Raw genomic sequence first — 11,614 nt, 5'->3', positions numbered from 1 at the left:
GTTAAGTGACTTGCCCAGGGTCACACAGCTAGTAAGTGTTAAGTGTCTGAGGCCGGATTTGAACTCAGGTCCTCCTGATTCCAGGGCTGATGCTCTATCCACTGTGCCACCTAGCTGCCCTCATATGCACTTTTTAAAAATTTTTTTTAATTTTTTAATTTTTTTTTTCATATGCACTTTTTATATTTATTTTAAACTTTTTCCCCATAGCATTTGTACCTCTCACATTTAATCCACTGTCACTTCATAGGATCCCAAAGACATTATGCTTGCAGTTATTATTATGCTATTGGTTATTACTACATTCAGCCACAAACTATTGATGACTTTGCAGCTCCTTTACATATGGCAGTGACTTTCTGGTTATTAGCTGCCCTTCATATGCTAATTATTGATGTGTGTTGTTCAGTAATCTGAATATCATCTGAATCTACATGCTTCTGAGTGTGTTGTTTTGTGGTAGCACTTGACTACATTTGCATAACTTTCATGGTTTTTACTTATACTATCTTCCATGCTGGGTTGTTTGCTTTAGCATTATTGATTTGCTGAATGTCACTTTAACTGCATCTCCTTGGGGCAGCTATCTTGGTCCCTCAGCTTTTCAGCCATGTCCAACTCTTCATGATGCCATTAGTTTTTTTGGCAAAGATACTGGAGTGGTTTTGCCATTTCCTTCTCCAGCTCATTCTACAGATGAGGAACTGGAGCAAACAGGGTTAAATGACTTGCCCAAGGTCACACAGCTAGTAAGTGTCTGAGGCCAGATTTGAACTTAGGTTGACTTCCTGATTCCAGACCCAGCACTCTATCCACTGCACCACACTGAAGAACACAGTTCAGTTACTGCATGTTATTAGCATTCTCTCCCACTCAAAATCACTTTATATTTACCTGCTAATGTTCATGTTTTATTTCCCCTGTGGAATGGAGTAAACTCTTTGAGGCAGAGACTGTTTTGCGTTTTTTTGGCGGGGCAATGGAGGTTAAATGACTTGCCCAGGGTCACACAGCTAGTAAGTGTCAAGTGTCTGAGGCTGGATTTGAGCTCAGGTACTCCTGAATCCAAGGCCGGTGCTTTATCTACTGTGCCACCTAGCTGCCCCCGACTGTTTTGCTTTTGTCTTTGCAGTCCTGGCACTTAGTGCCTTACACTTCGGTTTGTTGTATAGCTCAGGACCTCTTAATTCTCTGGGCTCACACAGACAAAAATTTGATCCTGGAGACTGAGCCTCAAATTTTCTCTCATGTTGCTTACCTGAATTTACTTCAGGAAATTCTTCCATGTAGAAGTAGACAATGTTACACCTTCTCCATCAACCCATCCCACCCTCCCTCTTTTAGAAATATAAACAAAGCATTTAAAAATTATTCTTGTCTGAAGCCTTTGGATTAATATTAAAGAGAAATCTTTATCACCAATTCTCCTCAAAAATGTCCCACACCTTTCCTCCTGGATTGGTCAAGGAAAGACTCCTCCCTGAAGTAATTAAGGTTGTAACCAGATAGGGTGAGTGACTCTAGAGTGTGATGCAACTAAGAAAAGGGAAAACTTTGATTTCTTTATTTGATGGAAATTTATTTGTCCTCACCTTTGGCAAGTTGCAAAGAAGAATCATTGAAGGCAGTGGTCAAAAAGGAATTAAAAATGTTTTTAAAATGATTCTCCAAGGGTGTGTTCAAAGTTGTGAATATTTTTTTGTTTGATGAAGCAAACCATTGCCTGCACTGCTACCTGAACCCTAGATCCTAGCTCAAGCCTGACTTGAATGATTCTTTTTCCCAGAATCCTAGGAATTGTGACTTTTAAATGACTTGTGTTAGAAAGAAGTCTGAGGGCATGAGAGTTTGGACATTACTCTCTCTAAGCAGAAATATGTTAGAATAACGATGACTTAATAAAAATTGCTTCTAGCAAGCTTGATCTGGAGCACGGAACTTTATTCCAAGGCCTAATATAATCAGGCTTGTGTCTAGATTTCCCTGGATGCGAATAGCAGAGTCTGGCTTCTACATTATTGACTCAAGGTACTAAATATGTATCAGATTCAGGATAGCCTTTGCTATCTATGCCAAAGAAAATGCAAAAGGAGACATCACAGAAGTTCAGAAACAGATACAAAAATACATCAAGCACTTAGCCGGTCAGCTTCTTCAGAATGGAGCTCACTTGGGATTGCTATGGGGACAATCCTTTGCCATTCCAATGAGTCCCTTTAGAGTCCTACACTGTCCCCTGCCAAGATTTTTAGTATTACAATGTGGCTAAGTACCCCCCTCCGAAAGTAAACATATTGGGGAGGTTCTGAACAAGCCCCCATCAAACCTTCACCATCTAGTAAGATCACTGATTTGCCCTCCAAGTAAAATGCTCCAAGATAATCATCTTCTTCATCCAAGAAGCAAAATGTGTCAGGAAAGATCTTTTCCTCCCTATAAGAGCTGATCACCAAATTCTTGAATTTAGTAATTCTCAGAACTTGAGACTCAGGAACTTGGGACTTCCTAACTTTGGAGCTATAATCAGGCAAGCTCCCAAAGCGGTGCTGCTCAAGAACTTTCCCTTCTCTGACAAGAAGGCTAGAATCTGGGATTATACTGCCAGGATAATCCCAAATCCTCTTCTTTTTAAATACACACAGACACACACAAATTCACCAAGATCCATTTTATAGTGGAAATTGGTTCAGTGGCTATGGAATCAAAGGACCCGAGTTCAAATCTTGTCTCTGTCACTACCTGTGTAATCTTGAGTAACTCATTTAACTCTGGACTTCAGTTTCATCTGTAAAGTGAAGGATGGCAATAACCCCTTCTAACTCTAAATTTATAATCATGTCTTATATTAACCCATGAACTACCCTCCTGGGCCACAAGGGCACATCTCCCAAGTCTACCTCTTCTTCCCTACTAGCACCTGTTAAAAAGGGCTTAATCTACAATTGATAGCCTGAGTTTCTTTGCTTCTAGTTAGTCTGGCTACAGTTTGAAGGCCTGCTCTCTTTACTTTGTGTTCTCAGATATCTCCTCATTTCCTCCTTGGTTGTACTAATTTTGGAATGTTTTGGCTTCTCCACTATGCCCCCAGTAAACTCATCATTGGGAAATCTCTCCATCTTGCAAGATGCAATTAGCCTTGTTGCTCAGTCCTCATCAGTCCCCTCTGCCTGAAAAGTGGAGCCCTACACTCCTCCATTTAAGGGGGCTGGCACAAGAATGACATCCCCTAATTTCCCACTCAGCTGTACTCATTTCAGATTTCTTTGATTTCTCCATCATGCCCCTGTACCAGGTACCTTCCTTCTCCCTTCTGCTTCTGCTTTGTGTGTGTGTGTGTGAGATCTTTCCCTATTAGACTGTAAGTTCCTTGAGGGCAAGGACCTTTTTTCATATTTGTATCTCTATCTCAAGTGCCCATGCCTGGCTGATTCTACATAGGCAAGACTATGTATCTTCTTCTTCTTCTTCTTCTTCTTCTTCTTCTTCTTCTTCTTCTTCTTCTTCTTTTTTTTAAGTGAGGCAATTGGGGTTAAGTGACTTGCCCAGGGTCACACAGCTAGTAAGTGTCAAGTGTCTGAGGCCGGATTTGAACTCAGCTACTCTTGAATCCAGGGCCAGTGCTCTATCCACTGTGCCACCTAGCTGCGCAAGACTATGTATCTTCTACCAAAAATGACCATCTAGGAGGGATTAAAAGGAAAAACCTTACCTCCTCCAATTCATTACAGAAGAAAGCAAAAGAGAAAAGGCAAAGAGAAAGTCCTAATGAAAGGGCTTGAGTTGGTCTTCCACTGGCTCTTAAAGATCAGAAGAAACTAAGATCCATAAAAGTTAAATTACTTGCCTAAAGTTACACAGTCAGGAACAAAGTTGGGATTTGAAACTAGGTCCTGATTCCATTCTTTCCACCGTATCTCAATGCTGCATAGATTATGCTCCGATTGCCTCATTAGTTGGTAAACTTTCTCTCTCCTAAATTCCAGTAACTGCATTACCAATTGCTGAATGAATTACCTTGGTCAAACCCAAGAAGTTCAAAATAGAACTCATTACCTTTCCCCCTAAACCCACCCCTCTTCTGAACTTTCCTATTTCTGTTAAGAATAACAGCATCGAGGGGCAGCTAGATGGCACAGTGGTTAAAGCACCAGGACTGGATTCAGGAGTACCTGAGTTCAAATCTGACCTCAGACACTTGACACTAGCTGTGTGACACTGAGCAAGTCACTTAACCCTCATTGCCCCGCAAAAAAAAAACAAAACAAAAACAAAAAAACAAACAAAAAAAACCCGAACTGAAGAATAACAGCATCTTTTCAATCATCTAGGCTAGAAACTTTGGTGGCATTCTTGATTCCTGACTTTCACTCACTTTACATATCTAATCAGTTGCCAAGTTTTGTCATTTCTATCTCAACATCTCACTTTCACATCTCTCCACCTGGAGTAGCTACCACCCAAGTTCAAGCTTTCAACTAGTCTCACCTGGACTACTGCAACAGAGGCAGGGGAAGTGGCACAGTGGATAGAGTACTAGGCCTGAAGTAAAAAACTTGAATTCAAATCTAGCTTCACACTAGCTGTGTGACCCTAAGCAAGTCATTTAACCCATATCTGCCCTCGGGTTTCCTCTACTGCAAAATGGAAATAATAATATATCTACCTGGTGACAGCCAGATGGTGCAGTGGATAAAGCACCGGCCCTGGATTCAGGAGGGCCCAAGTTCAAATCCAGCCTCAGACACTTGACACTTACTAGCTGTGTGACCCTGGGCAAGTCACTTAACCCTCATTGTCCGGCAAAAAAATAATAATAATAATAATAATAATAAAATATATCTAACCTCCCAGGGTTGCTGAGAGAATGAAATGAGAGAATATTCACGGCTTAGGCCATTGCCTGGCACATAGTAGGTACTTAGTGCTTATTTCCTTCCTTCTGTGGGGAGCAATTTTTAATTGGGGAGTGTTAGCTAAGTGGCTCACCACAATATTGGGGCAAGGAAGGAGACCGGCAGCCTCCCTCAAAACAGAACAGGATTTATTTTAACAAGAACGAACTTAAAAAACAACAACAAACAAACACAAACAGGATCAGTAGGATCAAGGGAAAGGAAATAAAATGGGGAAAGGGAAATTATACACCCTGAAAAGATACCACTGCCCAGGAATCAGCTGAGAATACGCCACAGAACTCCCTCCTGTCGCCTTCCAGCGTCCAGCTAGAATGCCCAATTCTCCTCCCCCAATCCCAGAAAACCCCCACACAGCCCCAGCCAATGGGATGGCCGCTCTGACAGTCACATGACTGTCCTCACTAGGCTTCCAATCATTATAATTTTGCCAGGCCCATGTAGGCGTTGGAGAGTGGTGATGACGTGAAGTGCCAGGGCCATGGCAACGGCTACAACCAGTGGGTGGAGCCCCAGGCCAATGTGCATAAAAACCTCAAATAACAATTAATTCTTTACACTTCCATTCAAGTGTCTTAATTGCTCTCTCCATCTCAAGTGTCTGTCCAATCCAATCCATCTTTTACACAGTGGCCAAAGTGATATTTCTGAAGTATAAGGCTGACCAAGTCTCTACTTAACAGACTCAAGTACTGGAGCAGCTAGGTGGTACAGTGGATAGAGCACTGGCCCTGGATTCAGGAGGACCGGAGTTCAAATCTGGTCTCAGACACTTAACACTTACTAGCTGTGTGACCCTGGGCAAGTTACTTAACCCCAATTGCCTCACCAAAAAAATTTAAAAATTTAAAAAAAAAACAACCCAACAAACTCAAGTACCTTACTATTATCTCCAAAGTCAAACATAAGCCTTCTTACTCACTGCTCCCCAGAGGTGGCACTCTTTTCCATCTATTCCTCTATACTGATTGTCCCCCATGCCTGGGATGCACTCCCTTCTCTCTTCCACCTTTTAGACTGCCTAGTTCCTTCCCTTCAAGACTTTGCTCAAGCAAAGTCCCTAGCTTTGAGTACTACCCGTTCCCATCACCTTGTATCAGTTTTTTATGTACTTTTCTCTATAAGTGTTTTCTCCCCCAAACAAATATAAGTTTCTTGAAGACAGGGGCTGTTTCATTTTTCTTTGTATCCTTTTGTTCAGTCGTTTTTAGCTGTGTTTGACTCTTCCCAACCCCATTGGGGTTTTCTTGGCAAGGATACTAGAGTAGTCTGCCATTTCCTTCTCCAGCTCATGAGGAAACTGAGGCAAAGAGGGTTATAGCTAATGTCTGAGGCTGGACTTGAACTCAGGAAGATGAGTCTTCCTGAATCCAGACCCAGTTCTCTATCCACTATTCCACCTAGCTGCCCTGAAGTTGTATATGCCTAGCAAAGCACCAGACACATAGTGGGTATTTCATGTTTATTGACTGGCTGGTGTTCAGTTTGTCTTTGTAGCCTCTGTGCCACACACAGGAGGCACTTAATCCTCAAAAGATTGCTAGTTTGGATCTATTCATCCCATTGGTAGATGCTGAACAGGACAGGACCACAGGCAAATTCAAGCTATCATAAGAAGCCTCCCTACAGGCTGACTGTGAGGATTAACAGTCTTTCAGGAGTTCTTAACCCTAGGTCTGTGAATTTGTTTTTAAAAAATATCTCAGTAACTGGATTTCGATATAATTGGTTTCTTTTGTAATGCTATGAATTTTATTTTATGCATTTAAAAGCATTATTCTGAGGGATCTATAGGTCCAGATTGCTAAGAGAGTTCATGATACAAAAAAGGTTACCTGTTGTTTAGCTTCAAAGCCAGCTGTGTCCAATATTTTTTCTCCAACTTGGCTTTGGATATAAAACAAGACTTTGTCTATAGTCTTACTAAAGTCTTACTTACTATATATGGCATTTCCTGATTAGCTCCATCTATGGGGCAGGTAGAGGGACAGGATAAGAGATGGAAGGATTATGCTAGATCAGGTCTACTTTGGGGAAAGGGCATCAGTGGCAGCCTGAGGGCACTGAACATATGTGAAGAGGGGCACTGAAAGCAATGGAGCAGTAACTGAGGGGTTTCTCCTACTTCATGCATTTGGAGAGGGCTGGGCCAGCCTGGATTATTTATCTGTATGGGAGATCTCTAGGAGCTCTTAGGAGGCACCTCTGTGACATCAGCATAAACTGACTGTGACATCAGTGTGGAGTTCCAAGTTAGAGCAGCGCCCCCGGCCGCCGGGGGCGGGAGGCTGAAGGCTCCTTATGGGGGCGGCATTGCCGCCCCTTGGAGAAAGTCTCCCTTTCTTAGATGTCTCGTTCCTGCTGGGCCCCCTGCTGCTGCTGCTGCTGGTCCTTCTTGGGCTACTGAGCCATCTTAGCTGGGTGAGGGCAGTCAGTCAGGAAAGTTAGGAACAAGAAAGGAGTTGGGGTTTGGAGAGATGACAACTTGGGATAAGGAAAATAAAGAACTGGCAGAAGGTAGAGGGTCTTGAATGTGGGTTAAACTCAGCTTGATCTAGGGGGATCATAAGCTGAGGAAAGGTGGTCTACAGTGATTAACTGAGTTCTCCTCTGTCTTAGATTCCCTCATTGCTGAAGAATATTGTGAATCGGAGCTCAAGGAGCCCCCATCCAGGTAAGGACCATGAGTGCTAGGTCATTCTCTATTCCTTCTTTGTGGCTGATTATATTCATTGTGCTCCAGCTCTCCAACAATCCCTCCCAGCTTTCTGGCTCCCAGGTTCTCCACCCAAGCACTCTTAATTTATCTGCCCATATATACTCTATCACCAAGTTTCTGAACTAGGTCTGTGTCTGTCCTTACAGCTCCTGTAATCCCAAAGGTAGCTAGGAGGCCCAAACTCGTGGATTTGGGGACGTCTTGGTGAGCAGTGGCTAGTATTCAGACATATATGGGTCAGGCTGTAGGAGGGAGGGAAATAAAACTCAAGGAGACCACAAATGAGACTGGGAGTGTCAAGAGAGCAGCACATATAATGTGGAGAGGAGAAAGAAAAGTAGGTGTGGAGGTGCAGATTTGAAGATCTCCAGGCACTGTCTATCTATGTCTTTTTGGCAGGTCCCAACGGATGAATTGTCCTTATCGTCAGCGGTACTCTATTCAGAAAATCCCTGCTACCCTTCATATCCTAAGTGACAGCTCTGAATCTCAAGCTCCTGTACACTCTTATCAAAGGCCAAAGTTAAAGAGAGAGACAGAACACCGACCTAAGCTTGGCCTCCTGGGGGGGGCGCGGCCCATGCCCCCCCAAGAACCCTGGTGCTACACATTGGGAGCAGCCCCACTCTCTCTAGCCTGGCACCTGCTTCCATCACCAGCTCCTATTTTGCTGCATGTCCAACCCTCCCTCCCTGTGACCCCACCACTACAGAGCCCCGTGACTACACCACAACAGAGCCCTGTGACCCCACCACTACAGAGCCCTGTGACCACACCACTACAGAGCCCCGTGAACACACCACTACAGAGCCCTCTAATTCCAACAGTACTTAGCCCCGAGGCCTACAATCGCTTGGAGCAAAATATTGCAGGACATCGACTAAATTGTCAAGTCTACAGTCAGCCACAACAGTCTTATTCTACTGTAATCCCATCACCCTTGGTTTCTTTGCACCCACCTCCTCCTGAAACCAAGGAGATGGTGCCCAGGCACAATAACCAACTGGTACTACAGATCTCTCTGTCCCCACAGTCACAGCCTGGCATTGAGCTCCTCTTGGGCCCCAGCCCCTGGCCCAGCTCAGCTGCCCAACCTCCACTTTACCCTAATACTTATCCCCATACATATTGCCAGAGCCCCCCCAAGGCTTGCCCACCGCAAACGCTGCCCTCTCCTCATATTCCTTCACAGCCCCCTGACTCTACCCCTTTATTAAAAGGAAGTCTGTCCTCCTCTTCTGGTGGCCTCCGGGACTGCCAAAGGAGAAGGAAAAGGCTTCAGCAGCTTCGTAGAAGTGTGAAAGCCCCCAGAATCGGGAGGGGATGCGTGCCATGCGGGACTGGGCTTGGGGTGCCGGGGGGACCTACAGCTCTGGCCCAGGACCTGGTGGCCCTTCTTGGTCATCGCCGCATTGCCAGGGACCTGCGGCTACTGCTGTTGCAGCGCCTGTGGCAGGGTTGTGCTGGACCCGCCCCAGCCGTGGAGTATCCTATATGTTTGGTATGCCGCAAACCAAGAGGACCTTCCTGCCCGGCCCCCAGCCGCTGGCCTGGACCCCGGCTCCTTGCCTTCCCACAGCTGCTGCCCTCCAGGGAAGGGCTGGCATTGGGGTCTGGGCCGCTCCGCGTCGGCATCGGCTTCGGCCTGTGCCTGCAGCGGGATCAAGCCCAGTCCTTGGAGCTATTGCCCAAGAAAGAGATCTAGGAGCCAGAGTATCTGCTCGAGGCCCGGTGCTTCAAGGAAGAAAGCTTCCCAGCCCCAGAGCCTCAATTCCCACCTTGCACCCCCTGCCCAGAGTGTCTACATCTGCTGGTCCCAGACCCTGGTCCTGCTTTCCCAGAGTTCAGTCCTTTCCCTCCAGCCCATCTGCCCACATGCCCAAAGGCCCCCACCCACACTTCATCTTCAAGCAAGAACCGGGGCGCATCTGCCTAGGAACAGCCCGAGCCCCATTGCCCTTATTCCGGCCCAGGCCCCAAAGTACTGGGAGCCCAAGGGACACCCTGAAGGGATGGCTGGGTGGGGTCCACGTCTACTCTCCATCCCGGAATCCTGGGAGTCCGTTGTGGAGTCTGCTGTCCCCAGGCTAAAAATGGCCAAAGGATGGTATAGAGTCTCCCTAACACCACCAGCATTTGTCCCTCATTCTGTAGTCCACAATAAAGGGGATGCTACAGAATTATGTGTGTATGTATGAATGTATCATCATGAGCAATGTTAGTATAAGTACTCCCTATCCCTTCCCCCTCCACATACCTCATGAAGCAGATTGCCTAATCTCCCAATTCCCAGAGTACAAGTACCACATACAGATGAGGAGCTAAAGCAAAAAACAAAGTAGACTTTTAATGACACTATGAGAATTAGGTAAGGGTATGCAATATAGTACAAAGCTTATTAAATTTATGGGGTCTTGTAATTGAATTTGGGGATTATGAAAAATTTGGCAACAGTAAAAGGTCATGTATACCTATTTTATACAGCTATATACCTGGGATCATGTAAAAATTTCTCAGGGGAAAAGGGGTCATGAGTTTAAGGGTTTAAGAAGCCCTGATCTAGTGGAAGGAGTGTTGAACTTGGTATTAGAAGACCTAGGTTTATATCTTCCACATTCATGAGCTGTGGGACTCAGGGCAATTCAATAAGCCTCTTGATCTCAATTGCCTCTATCTACTTCTTAGAGTTGTTATGAGGAAAGTGCTCTGTAAACCTCCAACAGCTATATAAATGTGAGTTGTTCTTGGTAGAATTCTAGCCTGAAGTTCACAGTCCTTTCCAAAGGACACTGGGTTATATATGGTATAGTAGAAAGTAATTAGACTTGTGAGTGAGTCAGGAGAAACCTGGGTTCTAACACAGTGGTCCAGTAGTTCTGGTTTGGTAATCAGAAGACATGTTCAAATCTGGGTTCTGCCATATCCTATCCGTATGACCTTGAACAAGTCACTTAACTTCTCTGGAGCTTGATTTCATCATCTGTAAAACAAAAAGACTGGATTAGATGACCTAGGAGAGCCCTTCTCCTTTTAAATCTATGATCCTACAACCTCATCTGGAATATTTACCAGCTGTGTAATCCTGAGCTAGACCCTTAACCTGAATGAGAACCAATTTCTACATCTACAAATAAGGATAACAGAACCATAGAATCTCAGGATTGGAAGGAACTTAAAAGATCATTTAATTGCAATTTGTACCCAAATCCCCTTTGCAGTATCCCTGACAAGTGATCATCAAGCCTCTTCCTGAAGAGAGCTAGTAAGAGAGAACCCATTATCAAGGCAGCTCTTAACCGTTAGCAGGTATTAAGTGTAGAGTGCTGAGCCTGCAGTCAAGAAGGCCTGAGTTCAAATCCGACCTCACTTATTCGCTGTGTGTCCCTGGGCGAGTTACTTAAGCCTATTTGCCTCAGGTTCCTCATCTATAAAATGAGCTGGAGAAAGAAATGGCAAACCATTCCAGCATCTTTACCAAGAAATCCCCAAAAAGGGGTCACAAAGGGTCGGACATGACTGAAAACAACTAAACAACTGTTAGAAAGTTTTTCCAGATATTCAATCGCCTCTTGGCGATTTGTTCCTGTTCTACTCTCTTGGGCCAAGCAGAACAAATCTAATCACTTCCCAATAACAGCCCTTTAAATACTTGAAATAACTAGCATGTCCACATTAAGTCTTTTCTAGGCTAAACATCCTTAACTCCTTCAATTTCCCCTCTTCTGGCAGGATTTTCAGGCCTACTTGGTCACCTTTCTTTGGACACTCAATAGCAGATTAATATTTTTCTTGAAATATGGCTTTTGGAGCTGAACACGAGTCAAACTCCACTTATGCTTTAACCGAGGCAGAATATACTAGAATTTATTACCTCCCCGTTTAATAATACTCGTACTGCTTACTTCCCAGAGTTGCTGTGAACAAAGTACTTTGTAAACCTCAAAACATTATACATAATATGTAGCTGTAACAGGGCTCCAAA

Source organism: Dromiciops gliroides, chromosome 2 (genome assembly GCF_019393635.1).
Source record: "Dromiciops gliroides isolate mDroGli1 chromosome 2, mDroGli1.pri, whole genome shotgun sequence".
NCBI lineage: Eukaryota > Metazoa > Chordata > Mammalia > Microbiotheria > Microbiotheriidae > Dromiciops > Dromiciops gliroides.
This window is presented reverse-complemented; position numbering follows the sequence as displayed.